General features: G+C 40.1%; 1 protein-coding gene across 1 annotated transcript in view; it reads left to right on the top strand.

Annotated features, from left to right (window-relative positions):
- Positions 1-25000, top strand: part of shf (Src homology 2 domain containing F) — a 150056-nt gene that overhangs the window by 5815 nt on the left and 119241 nt on the right. The gene's annotated exons all lie outside the window — the stretch shown is intronic.

Genomic DNA, 25000 nt, shown 5'->3' with positions numbered 1-25000 from the left:
TTGTTCAAGTATAAATTTTACTTCCATTTGTGGCATTTAATAGTTTTGGAAACTTCTGTAAAAATACATCTTGTTTTAGAGAAACTGTAGATTTTGTGCCTATAATGAAGGAGATGAATGCTTGAAACGGTTCAGTTATATGTAACTATGGTAACTGTATGTATTCAGTTGTGTGTGTGTGTGTGTGTGTGTGTGTGTGTGTGTGTGTGTGTGTGTGTGTGTGTGAGAGGTTTTTCTTTAATTGAATAGTTGAACGAGGCGGTTGACCTCACTGACAGACGGCAGCATCACACACATCCACTCGACTGTTTCAGGCTCACGATTGTGAGTCTGGATGAACACACCCTCCCACACACACACTCTATCTGACAGAGATATTTCATTAAACATGACACTGTTTCCTTTTGTGAACATTAGAGAACTTATATAAGGCGATGAACGAGACGAGATGACGGATGAACCTTATTCTCACTTCTGAAGTTATTATCGTACACTACCAGTCAAAAGTTTCGAATAATTAAGTGTTTGTTTTTGGTTTCGTCTGCTCACCAAAGCTGCATATACTTAATATTAGATACAGTAAAACAGTGAAATATTATTATAATGTAGATCATCTGTTCTCTATGTGAATATACAGTAAAGTGTAATTTATTCCTGTGATCAAAGCTGAATGTTCAGCATCATTACTCCAGTCTTCAGTGTCACATGATCCTTCAGAAATCACTCTAATATGAGGATTTGATGCTCAAGAAACATTTATGATTATTATCAGTGTTGAAAACGGTTGTGCTGCTTCATATTTCTGTGGAAACATATTCGAGTGATTTCTGAAGGATCATGTGTCAAGTTAATTTACTGACAATAATGCAGCTTTTGTCCGTATGCAAAATGCACCGCACAGAATAAGTAGAGGAAAGACACTGTGCAATCTGTCGTGGGATCGAGCTTGTGGAACTGATGAACTCATAATTACAGCCGTGATGATCATGATTCAGGACCACAATCCTGATTCACTCCAGCTTCGTGGATAAAGACTAAGCGCTCTAACACACACACACACACACACACACACACACACACACACACACACACACACACACACACACACACACACACACACACACACACACACACACACACACACACACACACAAACACACAGGGCTCTATTATCACACACTCAGTGCAATGCAGCGCCACAAGTGTGTTTTGCTAGTTTCTTTCTGCCTGATGCAATTTTCATTTTCACGTCCTGCGTCACGTTGTTTAAATAGCAAATGCATTTGCGTTCATCTGTGGCCCCTGAGCGGCTGGTCTGAGAACCAGGTGTGTGTTCAGGTGTGTGTTCAGGTGTGTGTTCAGGCGTATTGTTGGAGCGTTGCTATTTTGAGGAACTGGAATAGACTGACTTTATACCAGGTTTCAGTTGGTTAACGGCTCAATGTTTTTATTGTTATTTAAAGAGTGCGTTAGGGGTCGACCGATTAATCGGCCGATTTTTTGTATTTTTTAACATAGTCGGCATCGGCCAATATCGAGTGTATCAAGCCGATTATTAAGCGGGCGCATCTGTGGGCAGCCTAGTGTTGTTGTTGTTGTGGAACACGTGTTCGACGCGCCTAGAGTCATTCTCCAGCGGAGTGAGCAGACCTCATCCAGTGCCTAAGGAAGGAGATAAGTTCCTTGGAGAAAACTCCTTTATATTTAATTAAAACCTTTTGATATGTTACTGCCAACTTCGAGAAAAAATGAATAGGCGACATGACGTTCGGCTACTTTGGATATTGATAGCGTAGTTGAGGTTGCATTAGCACAGCAGAAGGGTTGCTATCATGTCACAATAAGTAAGCAAGAATTTTGCAATTACAGACAGAGAGTCTGAGACTTTTATTTGTTCTGTTTTGTGTGTCTTATATTTGAGAGGTTTGTCACTCAATGCAGCGAAATAAGTAATAAAAAAATGACCAACGCACTATAGGTTAGTAAAAGACTGGCTTTGCTTTGCTAGCATCGTCGTCGCTAGGGTTGGGTAGCTACAGACAGACCCGGAGCTAATACGGCACTGGTGCCTTAACGACCATTATTTACCGGACCGAATATCAATGCGGATTTCTGTGCTTCAATTCGGTGCTACTGTTATGCCTGTGCTTCTCTTGGATGCTCTGAAAACTGACGTTAGAAACGTGACGCTAGTCAGCAGTTAACTTTAGCATACCGTTAGCTAGTAGCTGGATTAAACACTGTTAAAATGCTGGCCAAACAGTGTAATGTGTGACTGTATTTCACTGTAGACTAGGGGTGGAACGGTACATGTATTCGTATTGAACCGAAACGGTACGGGCGTCACGGTTCGGTGTATAAATTTACACGGAGAATACATGGGATAAAAATAAATAAAACTCGCGTGCAAATTAATTCATGTAATGCGGAACTACTGTTAGATACGCGGGTTCTTTAGGGACACCTAATCTGTAGCTCCGCCTTAGCTCTGAAGCAGGCTGCGATGTAAAGATTGCAATGCTGGAATATGGTGTGTGTGTGTGTGTGTGTGTGTGAGGGAGAGAGGGGCGCGGGCGCGATTGAAAAGTCGCGTGTGTTTAAAGTCGCAAAGTGTTTACTTATATTTGTGTGTGTGTGTGGCGCAGATGCGATCGAACAGTGGAAACATAACAACATACTCCGTCATTTTGTTTATCAGGACATCATTCAAACTGCAAAGTGTTTAAGTTACTGTTAATTAAAATGTTAAGGAAAACAAATATATTAATCTGAAATGTAGCAAAATAATTTTCAATTCATTCAGGTACAATTACCAAACATATCTCAAGGTCTTTTTGTCTTTTGTACAAGTGCAGATTGGTCAAGTGTTCAATAAATGTTTTTGTTGAGAAATCTTGTCTATCTTAAAGCCACACTAGGCAGGAATTCCGTTTTGGTCAAACAACGACCCCTAGAGTCGCTGTGGACTACTTGTATTTAACGTTACTGTCGTAAATGCCACTCACGCAGAGCAGTCTCTTCACTCACGGCCTGATACCCCCCCCCCCCCCTGTACACCGGTCCCTGTTCAGTCAGATGGAAGCTGTAACGAGTGGAAATAAGGTGTGTCCCCTTTAAGAGCTGTGCGCGCCCTGTTTAACTGACTCGGCACAGTCTATATTGTATGTGCGCCTCGAACACCCCGTAAGCGGGTTGTTTCTGTTTGATGCTCATTCTTGTCCTATTTTTGTCTATCAAGTAATGCTGTGTGGACGGTAGTCGATTGGGGAATAAACACAACGCGTTACAATCGTCGGACATCGAACAAGCACAGCTAGCCTCCGAAGATGTCTAAGTTACTAATCCATCAACAAGAACGCCAGGTGCTTTTTAGCTCACACCAACGAGTGAAAGCTTGTCCGAGTGATATACAATATAAGTAATATACTTACAAGTCCAACAGCATGTGAGGACGTGTTGGGGGAAGTGAGGTAGCCTATGCCGTAAAGCAGTCGAATTTTGTAGTTCTTTTTGTGCTCGGGTTACTACCCGAACCCCGAAGTTTAAAAGTACGATTAAAAACGATACAGACCCCGTCAGGCTATGGCAGACGTGTCATTCAACCTATTGTAAGTCGATGTACCATCACAAGAGTCTTGGAAATATATTATGAAGGTTGAAAAGTTACCTAGTGCTGCTTTAAGTAATTATTTGTGTTACATTTTATCTTTCAAATAGAGGTTAAAAACAAGCACATAATCGGCCATCGGCCGACCCGGATTTCGAAAGATCGGCATCGGCCTGAAAAAACCCATATCGGTCGACCTCTATAGTGCGTTAGTAATATGAGCCTATAGACGGGTCCACAACGCCTGTACACTCTGCTTATTACACACACACACACACACACACACACACACACACACTGCTTATTACACACACAGGGACGCGCAACAGCACACAAATATGCCAAATATAAAAATTAAAAAAAGGAATACAATGTAAAAGATTAATATTGTTTACATAAAGATATGGTGGAATTCGGCTTGTCCCGTAGATGGTCTCGCTTTAACCTTTAACCTCACACACACACACACACACACACGAGCAGATCCGTTTCCGCGCTAGAGAAGCGTTCAGTTTTTCCGCTTGCTAATTCCTCCATGTAAATAGCGAATCCACCATGGCGCGAGCACAACTGGCTTTTAAAGAGAATGGGAGACGAGACTCTGATTGGTTTATTACACGTTACACCCGAAACACACCCATTACTCATTAAGAGAATAGAGGCGACCCTCTTAGACCAGCGCCTGGAGCGTCGACCATTTTTCCTGTCGTTAAACTAGGAAAAGTTAGACCTTGGCTCAGGGTTTTGTCTTTCTTCACCAGTGGGCAAAAATGTTTAATTTAACACTTTGGTCAAAAAGAAACTAATGAAATCCTGGTCTGCTCTTCCATGTACGGTCAGGAACACGCACTCAATCGCCTGCGACTGCATAAGCGCTTCTCAGTCCATCCACATAATTACTCTCTTCTCTTCTTCTTGCCCTGCAATAGTCGACTTCTCCTCCTCACGGTTCGAAAGTGTCTGGGAATATTACAGTAGAGGTGAGACGATCGAGGGCCTCGTGGGAGAAAGAACACACTCTCTGATCCCTGTGGAAGTGTAGGAGGATCTTGCTTTAAATAAAACTAACAAGTCAGTCGAGTCTCCTTCATTTATACAGCGCTTTAACAATATAGATGTTTCAGAGCAGCTTTACAGTGATAACAGGAGATTACAGTAACAGAGATTGTTTAGGCTTTACAGCAGATCTAGAATAAAGTTATTGTCCAGATAAAGTTAGTTTGATTGATTCACTTCCCTTGCAAACATCATTAGTTATTAACTTAGGGGCCGCTAACACTTTTAATGCGTTCTGGCCGTTCATTTACACACCAACAGTGTTTGGTGATCGAGAACGCAAACTTTGAAATAGATTCCAATAGATTTTTTAAAAACACAGGCTTGTTAGTTATAATGAACATTTTAAAGAAGATTCCAATGCCATGAACACTATTTTAGGTGTGAACGTCTCTGGGAATATTACAGTAAAGGTGAGACGGACGAGGGCCTCGTGGGAGAAATAACACACTCTCTGATCCCGGCGTTCAGCCTGTAATAAGGCATAATGTTGCTGTTTTATTTGAGCTTGCGTGGGAGGATCTTACTTTAAATAAAGCAAACACAGGCTTGTTAGTTATAATGGACATTTGAAAGAAGATTCCAATGCCATGAACCCTATTTTAGAGGTCAATCAGAACGCATGCTGTTTTTAAGAGGTAATGATACTGATTTAGTCATTTTCATCTGGTAGTTTCGGTGTGGCTGAAGTCAGAGACGTGACTGGAAAACAGTCGTCTGAATGCTGTTGCTCCAGGATTAAGGAAGTGCTCTCTTCCTGACAGGAAGTGTTTACAACTCCCTGACAATCCCTTTTGACTGGGCAAGTCCAATCTTGCACCCTGAAATAGACAGGGAGCGGTTAGCTGTTAGCGGTTAGCACACCTCCTAGCATCTCCACGCTGATCGTTTACGGATCGCTCCACTTCATCTCATTCTGAGCCGATGCATTGCAAATCATGTTTTTCCCAGAATCCTCTTTGGCGCAGGTTGCTGGAAAGCCCCGTGTCGTGGATGTGTGCCTCCACCCGTCTCGTCTCGATTCTCTCGATTCTCTCCAGGGGTCGACTGAGGTCCTGCTGAGGTCATACTGTTTCCGCTTGTAATCAAGAGATCCTCACGCTGACCTCTCTCACTTCATGCTCGTTTTCCTGTCGTACACAGTGACTGTTGAGCTGCAGCTCAGAGTAACAGAGCTAGAACAACTGAGCGAATCCCAAGTATGCATGCATTTCACCACTAAAGACTTTGCATGAAAAACATGTTGGTAACACTTCAATTATAAAATGCATTATAAAGGTATTCATAATGCATTATATCTGTTCATAAATCATTGTATTGTATATTATTGCAGATTTCTTGTTACATCTGACTTAAGTTGTTTGTCATGTGTTAGAATGCATTATAAGGTGTAACAATGATTAGACAACTATTATAATGTATTATAACTGTGGATGCAATTATTCATGTGATAATACAATGCATTATAAGGTATAATGGTAACACTTTACAATAAAATTCATTATTTAAAATTGTTAATGTGTTAACTAACATGAACTAACAATGAGCAATAATCTTGGTTAATGTTAGTTATTTAATACAAATACAGCTGTTCATGTTAGTTCACAATGCATTAACTAATGCTAACTAATACAACCTTTGATTGTAATAAAGTATTTGTAAATGTTGAAATTAATATTAACTAAGATTAATAAATGCTGTAGAAGTATAATTGTTCTTAGTTCATGTTAACTAAGGTAGTTAACTAATGCTAACTAATGAACCTTATTGTAAAGTGTTACCGGTATAATTAATGCATTAAAAATATTTGTATAATCCATCATATTTAAAGGTGCTAAAATAAGAGTGAAGCACACACACACCATATGCTGAAATATGAGTGCGCATTATACATATATCCACAGTTCCATTTTCTTTTCCCTGCTTCTGTCTCAGTTTTCCCTCTAAAATTCAAACTCAAATCTTTCGGCGAGGTGAAAGGAAATTGGATTTTGTCAAGCGTACCCTGGTGTTTAATCTTGAATATCTGTGCTGTATTAATAGTGCTGTAATCCTCTTGAGTCGCGTCCAGTCGGGGTCTCTGGCCGAGAGAATAGCGCTTCGGTTAGCTGATGTCACGAGACTGAGGAAAGAAGCAGAACGAAGTGTCCGTCTAAATGAGAAGATCAAGAATGTGTTCAGGCTGAAATTTAAAGTAGCCCTATTACAAGTCTTGATGTTGTTTTCTACTCTCCTAGAACAGGTTTTCCTGCTTGAATGTTGATTATTTTCCCCATATTCTCCATTGTTGCGGCTCCTCTCTTCCCAGTCTGTCAATAACGCTCTGTTTACTTCCTGTCTCTATGAAGCCCCTCCTTCTGAAAAGCACACTGTGCTCTGATTGGTCGGCTGGATCAGTGTGTTGTGATTGGTCGAGCGCTTCGACTGTGTTTGGGAAATGTCCCGCCCCTTACCATAACCACCAGTTTAACACACTACTAACTAACTCAACCAGGCCCTGCCCCTTTATTCTGCGTATTAATTATTATAATGAGGAATATTGTGACGTGTTCGTTCCAGGAAGAAACTCAAGACTACAGTGGAGGCGTTTCAGGAGTTCAGAAACACTGACACTGATATAGAGAAGAACTGGAGCTTCTTCATGATCAAACAGCAACAGCAACACAGTAAACACAGATGAAGAAGGGAAACCGCAGAATAGATCCTCTATAAATGATGTGCAGCTTCGGCTCCATGATGCTTTACTTCCCGGTGTTGCGAGCAGGAGTCGCTGTGAGGTCGAGGGTCGCGGGTGTTTCTGCTTCTCGCGTTCACGTGTTCTCGTGTTCTCGTGTTCATATGTTCTCGTGTTCTCGTGTTGTTCTCTCGTTGTTCTCGTGTTGTTCTCGTGTTCTCTTGTTGTTCTCATGTTCTCGTGTTCACTTGCTCTTGTTTTGTTCTCGTGTTGTTCTCATGTACATGTGTTGTTCTCATGTTCTCGTGTTGTTCTCGTGTTCATATGTTCTCGTGTTCTTCTCGTGTTCTTCTCGCGTTCTCGTGTTATTCTCGTGTTCTTCTCGTGTTCTCGTGTTGTTCTCATGTTCTCGTGTTGTTCTCGTGTTGTTCTCGTGTTCTCTTGTTGTTCTCATGTTCTCGTGTTCACGTGCTCTTGTTTTGTTCTCGTGTTGTTCTCTTGTACATGTGTTGTTCTCATGTTCTCGTGTTGTTCTCGTGTTCATATGTTCTCGTGTTCTTCTCGTGTTCTTCTCGTGTTCTTCTCGTGTTCTTCTCGTGTTCTCGTGTTCTCGTGTTCTTCTCGTGTTCTTCTCGTGTTCTTCTCGTGTTCTCGTGTTGTTCTCATGTTCTCGTGTTGTGCTCTTGTTATTCTCGTGTTCACGTGTTCTCGTGTTCTTCTCGTGTTCTCGTGTTGTTCTCGTGTTCTCTTGTTGTTCTCATGTTCTCGTGTTCTCGTGTTGTTCTCATGTTGTTCTCGTGTTGTTCTCGTGTTGTTCTCTTGTTGTTCTCGTGTTCTTCTCGTGTTCTTCTCGTGTTGTTCTCATGTTCTCGTGTTGTGCTCTTGTTATTCTCGTGTTCACATGTTCTCGTGTTCTTCTCGTGTTCTCTTGTTGTTCTCATGTTCTCGTGTTGTTCTCGTTAGGGATGGGCATAATTAATCGACGATCGATAATCGATCGTTAAGAATTTCGTCGATCACGTTTATTTGTTATCGATTAATCATGCAGGTTGCGTTGCGTAGTGTGAGTCTTGAAGCAATGGAATTGATTTTAGCGCGGAGGTACCTGTGCATCCCGGCAACGTCAGTCCCCTCAGAGCGGGTGTTTTCAGCGGCTGACTGGCTGTCACCAGGTTGCGGTCGCATCTGATCCCAGATCATGTCAACATGCTTATCTTTCTCAACAGAAATCAGTGGACTGGTGCAGAAGTTCTATGGGAACTTCATGCGTTTTCTCAGATCGGATAGCTATCTGATTTATCAAAACGATTCCATTTACACCCGGTCATATAAATGTGTTTTTGCAAAACGGATATAAATCCGATCTTGAATTCCCGCGCTACATATTTAAATTGTTGCACGTCCGAAAGCAACTGATATGAGCTGCATTTTATTGATCATCAGCGATAATTTCTAAATCAAAGACTGCAACAATATTGTGGCAACAGCCCTGGTAAGATCATTTTGGTTCTTTACTTTTAATGAAGATGATTGTGTGTTGATGAATGACTTTCACTTTGATTTGCGATAGTTTGCACGTCGGCTTGATGAATAGATGCTCATCTGTGATGCGTGTTCCACTAACGCCGTCATATCTGGCTATAACATGACATATAGCCTAGGCCTATAAAACGCTCTCACATGTTTATTTCTTAGCATTTTTGGGATAAGTCAAATTTACATATGTAGTTTCAACAACCAGATGCATTTACTCTTGTCCAGTTTCGTCTGGAATGCGTCTCAGATCTCCTCCTGAAGTGGTTTGAGCGATCGGGTTTAAATCCGTCTCGAATGCGTTTCGGAGGGCATTTACACCTGGTTTTTAACGATCGGATAGCTATCCGATCACAGAAAACGGATGAAGTGGCCATGCATGGGTCTCTGTTCAAGAACGCCGGCTCGCAGCTGCAGGTTCCGCTGTTTTAGAGCATATCTGCAGGGCATATCTTCAAGTCTACCGAACGTCCAGTTTCACTGCCACAAGTTGATCTTCATGTAATAAAGATCTCATCGAGGACAAACAAACTATTTTTGTATTTTCATTGCATTTTTAATTTATAAAAAGTTGAAGAAATAATGAATTTCAATATAAAAATATTAATGATTAATCGATAGTCGATCGTTAATTCTCCCGACGATCGACTAAGAAAATTTAATCGAATGCCCATCCCTAGTTCTCGTGTTGTTCTCGTGTTCTCTTGTTGTTCTCATGTTCTCATGTTCTCGTGTTTTCGTGTTGTTCTCATGTTGTTCTCATGTTGTTCTCGTGTTGTTCTCTTGTTGTTCTCATGTTGTTCTCGTGTTCTCGTGTTGTTCTCTTTTTGTTCACGTGTTCACGTTTTGTTCTCGTGTTGTCGTTCTCGGTTCTCGGTTCTCGTGTTCTTGTGTCCTCGTGTCCTCGTGTCCATGTGTTCATGTGTTCTCATGTTCATGTGTTCTCGTGTTGTTCTCTCGTTGTTCTCGTGTTGTTCTCTTGGTGTTCTCGTGTTCTCGTGTTCACGTGCTCTTGTTTTGTTCTCATGTTGTTCTCTTGTACATGTGTTGTTCTCATGTTCTCGTGTTGTTCTCGTGTTCATATGTTCTCGTGTTCTTCTCGTGTTCTTCTCGTGTTCTTCTCGTGTTCTCGTGTTGTTCTCATGTTCTCGTGTTGTGCTCTTGTTATTCTCGTGTTCACATGTTCTCTTGTTGTTCTCGTGTTCTCTTGTTGTTCTCATGTTCTCGTTTTCTCGTGTTGTTCTCGTGTTGTTCTCGTGTTGTTCTCGTGTTGTTCTCGTGTTGTTCTCGTGTTGTTCTCTTGTTGTTCTCGTTTTCTCGTGTTGTTCTCTTTTTGTTCACGTGTTCACGTTTTGTTCTCGTGTTGTCGTTCTCGGTTCTCGTGTTCTAGTGTCCTCGTGTCCTCGTGTCCTCGTGTCCTCGTGTCCTTGTGTCCTCGTGTCCTCGTGTCCTCGTGTCCATGTGTTCATGTGTTCTCATGTTCACGTGTTCTCTTGTTGTTCACGTGTTCTTCTCTTGTTCTTCTCGTGTTGTTATCTTGTTGTTCACGTGTTCTTGTGGTGTTCTCGTGTTCACGTGTTCTCGTGTTGTTCTCGTGTTGTTCTCTTGTTGTTCTCATGTTCACGTGTTGTTTTCGTTGTTCTTGTTTAGGGGTGTAAGAAAAAATCGATACACTTGAGTATCGCGATATTTTATTTTGCAATACTGTATCGATTTTCAAAAACGCAAGATCGATTTTTTTTTTTTTTTACGTCCAAAAATATTCATGGTAAGACCGTAAGACAGTGGTTCACGTTTATGTTGTTTAAATCCCTACCACTAGATAGCTATGCTGAGACGCACCACTAGTGTCCTCGCCAGGCTCGCCTATAACGGTGCGTGTCCACTGGACATTTTAGGATTGACAGCGGACCGGAGAAAGCGTTGAGAGCGACCGAGAGCGTCAAAAAGTTGGGCAGTTCCTTTATACAAATATCAAGCGAAAAACGCAGTCGGCAGCCAATTGCTGTGAGGTTCGGGATGTGACGTCTACCTTGAGAGTTTAAACATATGCAAATTGTGCCGGAGTTTATGCTGGATTTAGTGCGTAAATCATTTTGTTTACAAATTAGACGTTGCGCAGTTGTTATATAGCCTTTGTTAAATATTTCATTTTGGATGTGTTTATTGTGATTATATTGGCTGGTTTTATAAAAGTTTATACAATTGAAAGGATATCTTTGCTTGGTGCATTTGGAAACAAAGCTAGTCTATTTCTAAATGTAATCGCGTGCATCGTTCACATCAAACGCGAATAGAGCATCTGGCGCGAGTGATTGCAATGTTAAGTCAATGCAAAGACGCGTTTACGCGCGTCTGGGGGTCCTGCGGCACGAGGCGTTTAGTGCGGCGCGGTTCGCCTCATTCGCGCGTCCAGTTCTTTTAAAATCTTTTATCACATAAAACTTGATTTCAATATGACACATTTATTTTGTTCACTTTCATCCACTTTCATTCATTTTCGTCCAGTTCACGTTGTTGTTTTGTATTGTGACAGGGGCAGTACCTATTTTCTTTTATTATGGCCTACTTGAGCATATAAACATTTGCTCGCTAAGAACCTGTAAACCACAATCCCAAACTGGCAGTTTGATTTTCTGTGTACTGAATTGTTTACCTAAAGTAAACTTCTTTGACTTTTATGCACATCATGTCTTTTTTTAAAATATTTTTAATATATTTTACTTTTAAAAAATCCTAATATATCGCCTTATGCACAGTATCGAAATATATTGCAATATATTGAATCGTGACCCATGTATCGTGATACGTATCGTATCGCCAGATTCTTGCCAATACACAGCCCTATTCTTGTTCTCGTGTTGTTCTTGTGTTGTTCTCTTTTTGTTCACGTGTTCACGTTTTGTTCTCGTGTTGTCGTTCTCGGTTCTCGGTTCTCGTGTTCTTGTGTCCTCGTGTCCTCGTGTTCTTGTGTTCTCATGTTCCCGTGTTCTCTTGTTCTCTTGTTGTTCACGTGTTCTCGTGGTGTTCTCATGTTGTTCTCATGTTCCCGTGTTCTCTTGTTCTCTTGTTGTTCACGTGTTCTCGTGGTGTTCTCGTGTTGTTCTCATATTCCCGTGTTCTCTTGTTCTCTTGTTGTTCACGTGTTCTCGTTGTTCTTGTTCTCGTGTTGTTCTCGTGTTGTTCTCGTGTTGTTCTCGTGTTGTTCTCATGTTCACGTGTTGTTCTCTTGTTGTTCTCATGTTCACGTGTTGTTCTCATGTTCACATGTTGTTCTCGTTGTTCTTGTTCTCGTGTTCTCGTGTTCTCGTGTTGTTCTCGTGTTGTCCTTCTCGGTTCTCATGTTCTTGTGTCCTCGTGTTCTCGTGTCCATGTGTCCATGTGTTCTCGTGTCCATGTGTCCATGTGTTCTCGTGTTCTTGTGTTCTCGTGTCCTCGTGTCCATGTGTTCTCGTGTTCATGTGTTCTCGTGTCCTCGTGTCCATGTGTTCATGTGTCCTCGTGTTCTCGTGTCCATGTGTCCATGTGTTCTCGTGTTCTCGTGTTCTTGTGTTCTCGTGTTCTTGTGTTCTTGTGTTCTCGTGTCCTCGTGTCCATGTGTTCTCGTGTCCATGTGTTCATGTGTCCTCGTGTTCTCGTGTCCATGTGTCCATGTGTTCTCGTGTTCTCGTGTTCTCGTGTTCTTGTGTTCTCGTGTTCTTGTGTTCTCGTGTCCTCGTGTCCATGTGTTCTCGTGTTCATGTGTTCTCGTGTCCTCGTGTCCATGTGTTCTCGTGTTCATGTGTTCTCGTGTCCTCGTGTCCATGTGTTCATGTGTCCTCGTGTTCTCGTGTCCATGTGTCCATGTGTTCTCGTGTCCATGTGTCCATGTGTTCTCGTGTTCATGTGTTCTCGTGTCCTCGTGTCCATGTGTTCTCGTGTTCATGTGTTCTCGTGTCCTCGTGTCCATGTGTTCATGTGTCCTCGTGTTCTCGTGTCCATGTGTCCATGTGTTCTCGTGTTCTCGTGTCCATGTGTCCATGTGTTCTCGTGTTCATGTGTTCTCGTGTCCTCGTGTCCATGTGTTCTCGTGTTCTTGTGTTCTCGTGTCCTCGTGTCCATGTGTTCATGTGTCCTCGTGTTCTCGTGTCCATGTGTCCATGTGTTCTCGTGTTCTCGTGTCCATGTGTCCATGTGTCCTCGTGTTCTCGTGTCCATGTGTCCATGTGTTCTCGTGTTCTCGTGTCCATGTGTTCTCGTGTTCTTGTGTTCTCGTGTCTTCGTGTCCATGTGTTCTCGTGTTCATGTGTTCTCGTGTCCTCGTGTCCATGTGTTCATGTGTTGTCGTGTTCCTCTGCTCAGCCCAAGTCTGTGATGAATGACTCGTGGCACATGATCAATGGCTCCGTTAACAACTTCTCGAAGTGACATAAAAATCACTTTTGCTTGCAAGCTGTGTGAAATTCGATGCACTCTTATGAAATGTGTTATATGGAGGCTTAATTTTGGTTGCTAATAAATTAGATAAGCAAAACACATGGGGTGTGTAGAGAGTTAAAGACGAATATTGATAGATAATACAAGTTCTCCTTTACATTTGGGTCAATTTTCATAATTTCATAAATAAATGCATAAATGCACACAACACAACACAACAAAACACAACAAATAGGCTCCATTTTCTTTGTAATAAATAATTTCTAATATTTTGTTTTTGGTTTGAAATATAATCCTGACATTTCTTGAATTTCATCAGTGCATACTGATCCACAAATGCACTATTGCATCTGATGCTAAAATAAGTGTAAAATACACAATATATTCGGAAATATGTGCACAATATCAAATAATATTCACAATAAAGTAATTTAATAGTATGTGTTATACTGATACTTATATCCAGAATTGGAGTTATTGGCCTCCACTCGTCTCCTCTGGCCCCTCGGTACAAACCCGGATCAAACGACAACTCTGAAGACTCGAACGCATCCGGCCCTGAATACGCTGAAAATGAGTTTCAGTTTTATAGTCTGTGGATTATACCTCATATCTTTTGATGTTTTTTAAATGACCCAATGCATATTATGCTACTGTATAACAGAGAGAGTGTGTTTGGTGTCAAGAAATGTAATGCAAGCATTTTTCCTTTAATCTCTTGAGGAGCTTATAGCACAGACACTCGGTCTCGGCTTGTTTATCAAACCTAGGATGTGTTTTTCTGGTCCAGTTCAGAGTCTCTCTCTCTCTCTCTCTCTCTCTCTCTCTCTCTCTCTCTCTCTTGCTCTCTCGCTGCGAGCAGGTTTGTGTCGGGGTCGATTGGCCCCTCAGCGGGCCCTTCTCATTAGATTTGATCGCTGCTTCACAAAGCGTTTCCGGGAAAAGCACAACAGCAGCAGAAAGGGCCCCTTTGAAACGGCCCGTAATGCAATCGTGCCGCTAAGCCTCGGGTCCGATTAGGTTATCCGTTGCTGAAATCCCCACGGATCCACACGTAAATCATCAACGTCAGTCTCTCTCTCTCTCTTCCATCATTCCTGCTCTTTCAGCCTCCGGTGTTGGGAACTCTGACAGCCGGGATGCTGTTATCAGGAGAAATGTCAAGCCGGAGATCGGCTCGGAGCAACAAACGCAGGAGTAATCTGAACTGTGTGAGAATTACAGGTTGTGGATCCAAGTCAAATTTATGGCCCTCAAAGGCTGTCAGATTTCAGGGATGGACGGAGTGAGATGAGAGGAGAGGAGAAGAAAGACTTCAATTTGGCTTCAATTACCCTGCGTTCTTCATGTTAATTGCTTTCCGAATTCATTTCCCTTTAATGGAGATTGCATGATTTGTGTCTGTTGAAATAAGCCAACACGGTTCTGCTCAATACAGAAATACATATTTCTGTGTGTAATGTAACGGCTGACAGACGTTTCTTGCGATCTGTCCGCGTGAGTCGCTGTCAGGAGTCGTGCCGATGCCAGAATGATCTACCCTGCTGGTAGACACTGGAACTACAGTTTCTTTATTGATGGTCATTCAAAACCATACTCTTTTTTTTTTCTTCAGTATAATTGTTATTATAATAATATTGCTGAAGATGTTTTAGCAGAAACATAATATACACATTTATTTATTTAAATTCATTATTTTTTATTACATTGTACCTCTTACATTTTTAGGTACTTTTTCTTTTTCTTTTCTTTTTCTTTTATATATGCTTATATATATATATATATTTATATTATGTGTGTGATGTAACGGCTGACAGACATTTCCTGCGATATGTCCATTCGTGAGTCGCTGTCAGGATTATATATATATACATATATATATATATAATTTATTATAATATTACTATAATTAGAAACATTAGAAACAATTATTTAACTTGTTTTTAAAATGTATTTTTTATTTTATACATTTATTTAATTGTTTTTAATAAATACATATATTTTTATTAAAGGGGTGGTATAATGCCCTTTTCACAAGATGTAAAATAAGTCTCTGATGTCCCCAGAGTGTGTGTGTGGAGTTTTAGCTCAAAATACCCCACAGATATTTTTATATAGCATGTTAAAGTCGTCACTTTTTGAGGGTGAGCAAAAACGCACCATTTTGTGTCTGTTCCTTTAAATGCAAATCAGCTGCTGCTCCCGGCACAGGGGGCGGAGCTTCAACAGCTGGTGTCCTTTTACCTCACACACACACACACACACACACACACACACACACACACACACACACACTGAACATTTCAAAAACTTTTAGCCTTTTATGTTCAAACCGGAGTCAGACAACGATGGAGAGACTCGAGAAGAAGTGACAATATGTAGAAGCAACAGGACGTTTCTGAATGGTTAGTTGATGAATTTATGAAGCTGATGTGTAGTTATCTTCTAGTCATTGATTAGCATATTCTGTCTTTATAATCTATAAATCGCGTTCCCGGGGGTGGGGTTTATGTAAATTCAATTATGTATTCAATTATTACAATTATGTAAATGTAAATGTGCTTTTATATATATTATAATATTACTGTAGAAACAGTTATTTTAATTTATATAGTATATTTTATACAATTTAATTAAATTATTATTATTTTTATTTTTTTATTTTTTATTGTTTTGTTTTTCTGAGGTACTTTATCTTCTGCTCATTTCAAAGGCAGAATGTGCAGTAAAACACACACCTTGTGTTGATGTAAGTCAAGCCTGACTTTAGTGTCATTGCTGTTACTCCAGCTTTCCTCACAGGATTCCTGATCCTGATCTTAGACCGGGAATAATCCTGCAGGGCTGCTTTCCTCAGCGTGTTCCCGAGGGCTTGTGTAGCAAAGCTCTGCTCCAGTTTGACAATAAGTCTGGTTTACACACACACACACACACACACACACACACACACATTTTAGAAAGTTCTGAGCGACCAGGGGATGGTGATTTAAAATGCTATCTGAAAAATATTTTAATGCAAATTAAAAAATGTAAAAGAAATATTTTAGCTGTTGAATAAATCAATTCATAAGTTCCATTATGTTAACTTCTCAGCTTTGTAAGTTTCATATGCATTATGCAAATATGTCACTATGCATTAGTCCAATCTGTGTTAATGTCTTTCTGTTGACTTTTTTACATAAATTCTTCATTCATAGTACAATGTGTGCTAAAGAACAAGCTTCTCAGCTGTTAATTTCATACGCATTATGCAAATATATTTAATTTAGAAGAAAACAAGCAAACATTTTTTCAGCCATCCATTTTGCCTTAAAATGTATTCGACATTTTTACATCTGCATGCCTAAAATATCTTTGTTCATAGATGTAAGTTTGCTAAAGAAGTTTGAATGCATGATTGACGGCTTGTCCTCACTCTCTCTCTCGTGATTGGCTGTATATCAGCTGAGTTCTGGAAGGAACGCTCGGGATTGCTCTGTGTTAGTCAGATAAAGCTGGAGGTCTGTGGACTGAGATTGAGTTCAAGGCTGACCTTGACATGTGTCAGAGCCAAACAGCCCCACTGAAACCACAACATTAACACACACTTTTCGACTGGCTTCCCATGTGGGACTGAAAGATGGCGAAGAGTCTCAATCTGTCCTCTGCTTGATGGTTGTTTGTCCTTGCTTTATAATAAGACCATATTTCCAGCTAGTGTCCTCTATGAAGCCCAGAGCGTTACAGCATCTGGCACTTGCTCCAGGAAATATCTGAGAAAAACCTTGATGGCGTTCCTTACTAAAGAGGACATCTGTCACAAATAAGGACAAATAAATTCGAGGCGTTTGGTCATACCTAGGATATCCAGATCAACCAAAGGAGGGAGAGCATTTTCACATTTAGCTCCAAAACTCTGGAATAGTCTTCCTGATACTGTTCGTTGCTCAGACTCGCTCTCCCAGTTTAAAACTAGATTAAAGACGCATCTCTTCAGCCAGGCATTCATATAATATTTTAATCTTACAGTTCAAACTACAATCCGGCATCTAGTTCATAAACGCCAGAGGAGAACTGGCCCCCGACTGAGCCTGGGTTCTCCCAAGGTTTTCTTTTTTCTCCATTAGGTCACCTGATGGAGTTTTTCGGTTCCTTGCCACTGTTGCCTTTGGCTTGCTCAGTTGGGGATATTTTGGGATATTTAAAGGGGGGGTGAAATGCTCATTTTCACTCAATCTCCTGTTAATCTTGAGTACCTATAGAGTAGTATTGCATCCTTCATATCTCCAAAAAGTCTTTAGTTTTATTATATTATATTAAGAAAGATAGGAAGTACCGAGTCTTTCCGGAAAAAAACGAGCGGCTGGAGGCGGGCCGTGTGGGCGAAGCTAAAGCTGTGCTAACGCGCCGAGCTAACAACACACAGAGACAATAGATTAGAAGCAGTTTTACTCACCGAACCTTTATCATTGTGACTGCTCGATCCTTAAGCATTAGACGATCTGGGCTTTGTTTATAAAACAATCATCGTCGAAATGCAGGGAACAAACAGCCTTACACAACTCCGTTTATGCTCAGGAAAACAAACTCCATCCACTGGTCCCTTAACGCTGGGTTCTTTGGGAATCTGTGCAGGGTTGTCTTGCCCTGGCAACCAAAAACACACTTCTTTGGTGACATTGACTTCCCAAAAGCCGGGCAGGGCGCTTTGATGGCGAACTGCTTTCGCTCTCTTGCTCTGGTCTACGAGTGCGCGCGCCCGCGGTTCTTCCGGAGAAGTGCCCTTAGGACCCATATTAGGAAATTCCGTTACATCTGACGTCACACAGGCCCATACTCGAAAAAAAACTTTCCGAAACTTGTGACAAACCGGAAGGACAATTTTTGGCACAGAAATACTCCTTCAAATGTGCAATTAAATTTTTTAAACTTTGTCCATGTTTAGCATGGGAATCCAACTCTTTAACAGTGTAAAAAACTCACTATGCATGAAATAGCATTTCACCCCCCCCTTTAATTTTATTTTATCAATCAATAAATTCCACTAGAAACAAACCTTGTTTTATTTTAATTTAATACTGTGAAGCTGCTTTGATACAATCTGTATTGTGAAAAGCGCTATACAAATATACTTGACTTGACATCTGCTGTCCACCGGTCACATGATCTGCTGTCCACCGGTCACATGATCTGCTGTCCACCGGTCACATGATCTGCTGTCCACCTGTCCACCGGTCACATGATCTGCTGTCCACCTGTCCACCGGTCACATGATCTGCTGTCCACCTGTCCACCGGTCACATGATCTGCTGTCCACCTGTCCACCGGTCACATGATCTGCTGTCCACCTGTCCACCAGTCACATGATCTGCTGTCCACCGGTCACATGATCTGCTGTCATTTCTTACAATCGTTTTATGGATTTAGTTTATTAATCCATTTTGTTTTAATTTATTTCTAATTTTGTTTCAATTAAATATTATGAATTAAACCGCCCGTAAACATACTATAAAAATAAATAAATAACCTGTTAAACATGAAAGTATGAAACGTTTCTCCTTATTAGAACCTCATTGGCCTGAAGTGTTGTTTAAAACAGAGACACGAACTCTAGAGTTCTATATAGAATCCCATTCAGTCTTTTTGATACTTTTATAACTGTCCGTGCACAGTGTCCGTGCAGGAATGGGGAAAGCATGTTATGATGGTGTGCGCTTCAGTCCCAGGATCCCATGAGGCACTGCTGCTGTGTTCTCTGACGGCTTTCTGCTTTTAACTCCAGTGTTTCGTGTGGTTTGGGTTCACTTTCGTCTCTGTAAACACTGGATCTGACGAGGGACTGAACATGGCAGATTCAGACAGAGAACAGCTCTGACGCAGAAAGGAATTGTAGTGCTGTTGTTTCTAAAATCTATCATTGTGCCATGAAGGTTTTAGATTAACGGTGATGTTTTGCAGGAACTTTATCTGTGGTAGGAAAGTAAAGTTGATGTTGAAGCTGGTTCTCGATCCCGCAGCACACAGAGGAACAGCCTGTAATTACTCCGAGAGATGATGATATGTGTTCCTGCTCTGCAACCCCTCATACCTTAAACTTAGAAAAATGCTGGCTTTCCAGAAAACTTGGGTTTAAAATCCTAATTGTGGGTTTTAGGTTATGAAGAGTTTTTTTCTTCTTCTCTATGTTTGATGTTAAAATACTTCTTCTTTCCCACTTTTATGTGAAGAAGCAGTAATAAGTAAGCCATTTGTAGGTCGACTTTGGAAGTCATTGTAAACACTGTGGGTGTGTGGAGCTCGGCCGGTCTGGTTTGAGTGGTTGCATCATTGTTTTTGAGAAAGTTGTTTGAAGAATGAACAAGAAGGGTGGCTGACCGCACACTGATCCACTCAAGACTGGAAAAGTCTACAAAAACATTTTTTATTTTATAAGTTGCATCGTGCAGAAAGTTGTTTGAAAATGATTATTTGTTCAGTTCATGATAGTGGCGTGTTTGTTTTGTAATTGTGTGTACGACTCAATTCTGTTTTCAATCTACGACCAATGTCCTGGACCAAATCCCTTAATTTCATATTTTCCTGCTTTCTCTTTACTCTTTCTTTTTATTATTTCAATTTCAAGTTTTTCTTTAAATATAAATGTTTTATTTAAGTTTATAAGATCTGATGTATATAATGTAGGGATGATATGTTCATTTTTAATGTTATCGTTATCGGCCCGGTAAGGAAATGTGGCCGATATATTAAATCAGATCAATAATGTATTATTTCTTTCAGCTGAGACACTTCAGATGCGCACTGTTCACCATGATGGTTTTGAATTGCGGGTCAGAGCACAAGTCTGTCATATAGGCTACATAAAATTATAATGAGAACATCATTATAATTGTGTGTTTTGGTCATGACTTTTTTGGGGGCACACTTTTGGTTTTTAATCAGGCTCTAAAAATTATATTTATATATATAAATTATATTTATTGGCCAATATATCGGTTATCGGCTTTCAAAAATAAATGGGTATCGGTTTTCGGTATCGGCCAAATTATTGATATTGGAGCATCCCTAATATAATGTGTGGATGATTATTCCAGAATTGGGGATTTAGACAGTAGCGGTGTAGTACGCGAGACAGGTCTTGGTCTTGTTCTTGAGATCATTTTCTTGTCTCGGTCTCAGACTAAGAGGACCGGTCAAGACCACAACTACGGGAATATCACTAGATTGCCAGTGCATTGCCTGATTTATTTAACATTACTAATGTGGTTGGATGTAAGATGTCCTGCTTCAAATGCAATCAATTTGCAACTTATTATGCTTATGCAACTTATTTCTAACATAATTTTGTTTGTTACTGTTCTGCCGGGTCAGAATTTAATGCGGATTTATGTCACAAATGTTACCAAAATTAATACAAACGCACCCAAAAATGTAAGACATGATTGCAAAAAAAGTACTTGTATGAGATCTTCTTTTTTTCTTGGTCTTGATTCGTCTCGCCCTGCCATGGTCTTGGTCTTCTTGTCTTGGTCTTAACAAAATCTGTTCTTGGTCTTGGTTTAGTCTTGACTACAACACTAACAGACAGAGAACATTTTGACTTGAATATCTCAGAGGCTTGAAAAACCCCCCCGCAATATATTGTGGTGTTAAGCCAGCCATGTAAAGGAAAGCAAACTGTAGCACCTTAAACTCAATTGCGTACTGGAACGGAAGCCAATGGAGAAAAGCCAGGGCTTGTGTGATATTATCCTCATTGTTGTTGTCTGTCAGAAGAGTGGCATCTGCATTCTGGAAGGGTTTCCGGGCAGATGGTACTGAGAGAGTTACAGTTGTGAAGGACAAGGAAAGAGCAAGTATATTATGCTATTTTTACATGGTGAGATGCATCAATCAAAATGGAAGATGATCAATTGCAGATCTCATTGATTGACTTAGTAGGGCCAGATATAACGCATTCCCTCTTATCATCATGAAGCAGGCTTCTCCCCAACCAATATTTAACCTCTTCCATGCTGTAATAGTGTAGAGTAGATGATTATACTGTACGTTTACCTGGTTTGAGTGGTTTACATCTGTGAGTCATTAGCATGGAGTTGATTTTAAGACAAGATTTTAAGGGCTGCACGATATTGGAAAAAACTGACATTGTGATTTTTTATTTTTCTGTGATATAGATTGTGATATGAAAACAATTTCACCAGATGACTTGAATAGCTCTATTTGTAAAGAATTAGTCATTCCAGAATGATTGGAGTGATTTTGTAGGGGAGTGAATCTGCATAGAAAATAATAAACAAATTACAAGCATAGATGAATACAAGAGAACAAAGTTACACATCAAATAAACAGTGCTTTGTGTTTTTCTAACAGCATTCTGGGACAGAAATTGAATAACCAAATGTAAAATACATATAGTTACATAGAAGACACATAGTCTTCACTGTATAAATATATAAATATATATAATAAATTTTTGTTGAAGCTACATAAGTGGTTTTCTCTTTGTATTTTGTTACTTGAATAACACTAATGACACAGACAGCAGCAGGTTTATTAGGCTACCGTCACTTTAAGACTGAATGCACGGATCCAATATACTGATACACATCATAGCTGTTTACGTTCACTTAAGACATAAGCGACTGTGTTTACCTGGATACTCACCGAGACGGACATTTTGACATAATTGTGTGTGTATGCGTCCATACAAGCACAAATAGATGTGAAAAGGGGCTTTCTGTATGTTTATTGTGGAGTAAACTGTGTGCGTTTACATGGCTTTTTAAAAATGGCGGTGTGTTCGACCAATCAACATACACTTACCTCACTGTTGTGCTGGGTAATACCGTACTCTGAAGTAGGAGCTAATTTAGTTCCACCAAATGCACTACTAGCACTACATTCGTTCCCAGTTCCTGTGGTGCCAACAAGTGGGTACTTCTGCCATTAGCTCTAGGAACTATGAAGAGGTTGTGAAAACCCCTAAAGAGAGCTGAATTTGGTGTTCGAATTAAGTTCTTCCAAGTTGCTGGAGAGGAAGACACGTTTTCAAAACCTACAGAAATGGTTCTGTCCTCCTTCAGATAGGATCTGGTTACCTTAAGCAAAGCAGAGCCTGTGCTATAGTAGTTTCTAACTTATCCAATAAACATGAATCAACAAGTTGTGACTGGGACATTGTGGTTTCCTTTCTGTGTGTGGCTGAGGTCTATTTGTAGTTCTCAAATTATGGTAATGCTCTTGTCTTTCTTTTAACCACAAGCCATAGAGAACAATTACAGAGATTCATTTCCAAAACACACACTGAACTTCTACAAAGAATGTTAAAAATGCGAGATGAATGGCGTTAGTTTTAGTTTGTGTAGATTGCGTACAGAGTGAACCGGCTTCTGCTGAATTAGTTTTGCTCCAAACTGTCTCATACGGTGGATGTTTTGCTCTGAAGGAATATAGAGATTTGTCCAAATTCAAAGTCCAAACCTCCGCCAAGAGCCAGCGCAGCAGATGCTCAATCCCTGAACTCCTTCCTTCTGCTATGGGCAAAATCACCAGCATTTGTAGATGTCGCCTTTGTTGCATTTTTTCATCTTTATTGCCTTTGGCTTTTGGCTTGCTTAGTTGGGGACATTTAATTTAATATTCAACAATATTATTGATCTGCCGGCATTGACACCATTATATGAGAACTGAACTGAACAATGACATCACGGTTTTCTCCAGAGCGGCTATATATATATATATATATATATAAATGCATTATGAAACATCACTGAGCTTACTTAAGCTGGACTGTGATGTTATTTTCTTCAGGAAACAAACTTTTTGCATTATTTTCCTGTTATCTCTGTGAAGCTGCTTTGAAACAATCTGTATTGTAAAAAGCGCTATATAAATAAATGTGACTTGACTTGACTTGATAGTGATGCTATTATACTAAATTGAATTACTCATAAAAAAAATGAATAAGTAATGAACAACTTTGTAAAAGGATATTATATCACAGTTTCCTGAACACGAGTTGGCATTAACATTGCAGAATGCAGAGTGTGATTGAATGGATTGCATCTGTGAATTGTTGGTAGTTTACGCTCCATTGGATGAAAGGTATTCCAGCACAACACTTCCTTGTACAGAAGCTTATTGTTTTGTCACATCCTCACTTGAAATGGTGTTTTGTAGCACTGATTGATTCATTGATTACGGCTTTGTGATGGCAGGAGACTAAATTCCAGTATGACAAACAGTCTAGGGCTAAAGAATGGATCTCAGAGCGTTGGTCATGTGCATCTAATTACCATCATGCGTGTGAAATAGCCTTTACAATAAGAGCAGGCCTGCAATTAAACATGTCTGCGCGCCAAAGCCTGTATTTGTGCAGTGTTGTGTGAACAGAGAGAAACAGTTTATACTTCTTTTCTGTTGATTCTCTTTGTCTCTCTCAGTGTCAGACGGCACACCCACAAACCACCCACAATCCCTTCTCTGACTGCCTCGTACATATTGCGAATGAATATGAAATGGATTATACCTCAATAATAGGCCAATGTGAAGGCATTGTGGAAGGTAGATGATGATGCATTCAACTGGTGGAGTGGTTTGACAACTATAGGTCAATAGCATCAATATGGTGAAAAGAAAAGTTGTGTTTACGGGAAAACTGAGGCCAAAGAATGTGAAAATAAAAAGGACCTAGAACTGAGCCCTGTGGGACACCATGGTTTAAAGTTGTTTGAGAGGAAGACAAACTCCCAATACAGACGGAAAAGTCAAAGGACAAACTTTCCCGTCTGTATTGGGAGTTTGTCTTCCTCTCAAGCTACTTTAAACCATGGTGTCCCACAGGGCTCAGTTCTAGGTCCTTTTTATTTTAAATAAATAGGACGAATAGGATTAGAAGCAAAGCAGGCCCTATGTTATGGCAGTTTCTAATTTATACCAAATATTATATAGCAAGCATGAATCAAATTTGTGACGAGAACATTGAATGGATCTCAGATATTCATTCATACAATTTATCTTTGTTTTTCTGTGTTATATTTGTGATTAAATAGATATGTATTACTCAGTAAAAGTCAGTAAAGTTATTTGCAGTATTAAGGTCAGAGCGAGTGGCTCTCGGCCAAAGTAAGGAACAAAAGCTAGGCTACACAAGACGAGTCTTTGAGAGTATTTGTGTGTGAAATCATGATCACGTGTGACTGAAGAAGAGTGTTCGAGAACCTTCTGTGCCGTTTACCACAGCCTCCATCATGTCCCTAAGAGGAGAGCAGTGGGATAGAAATAAATTAATGAAAGTGAAGAATTAGACTTTGTCCTCATGTTCTGATTCTCTTTCGCAGGGTAACCGAGACTCACTCGCACGTCTGAATAAAAGACCTGAATGACCTACAGTCTCTTTTTATACATTTAAATCTCTAACCCCAAACTTAGTATCACAGCTTCCTCAAAAATATGAAGTTTTCAACACTGATAATAGGCATAAATGTTTCTTGATCATCAAATCCTCATATAATTAGAGTGATTTCTGAAGGATCATGTGACACTGAAGACTGGAGTAATGATGCTGAACATTCAGCTTTGATCACAGGAATAAATTACACTTTACTAGATATTCATATAGAAAACAGCTATTAATAATATTTGATTAAATAAATGCAGCCTTGGTGAGTAGAAGATTTCAGAACATTAAAAGATCTTAGTGATTCCAAACTTCTATAATTTTGACTTATTTGGAA

The sequence above is a fragment of the Scardinius erythrophthalmus genome (assembly GCF_964197995.2).
Source record: "Scardinius erythrophthalmus genome assembly, chromosome: 8".
In the NCBI taxonomy this organism is placed as follows: domain Eukaryota; kingdom Metazoa; phylum Chordata; class Actinopteri; order Cypriniformes; family Leuciscidae; genus Scardinius; species Scardinius erythrophthalmus.
The sequence above is the reverse complement of the archived record's forward strand: the minus strand, read 5'-3'. Positions and strand labels throughout refer to the sequence as shown.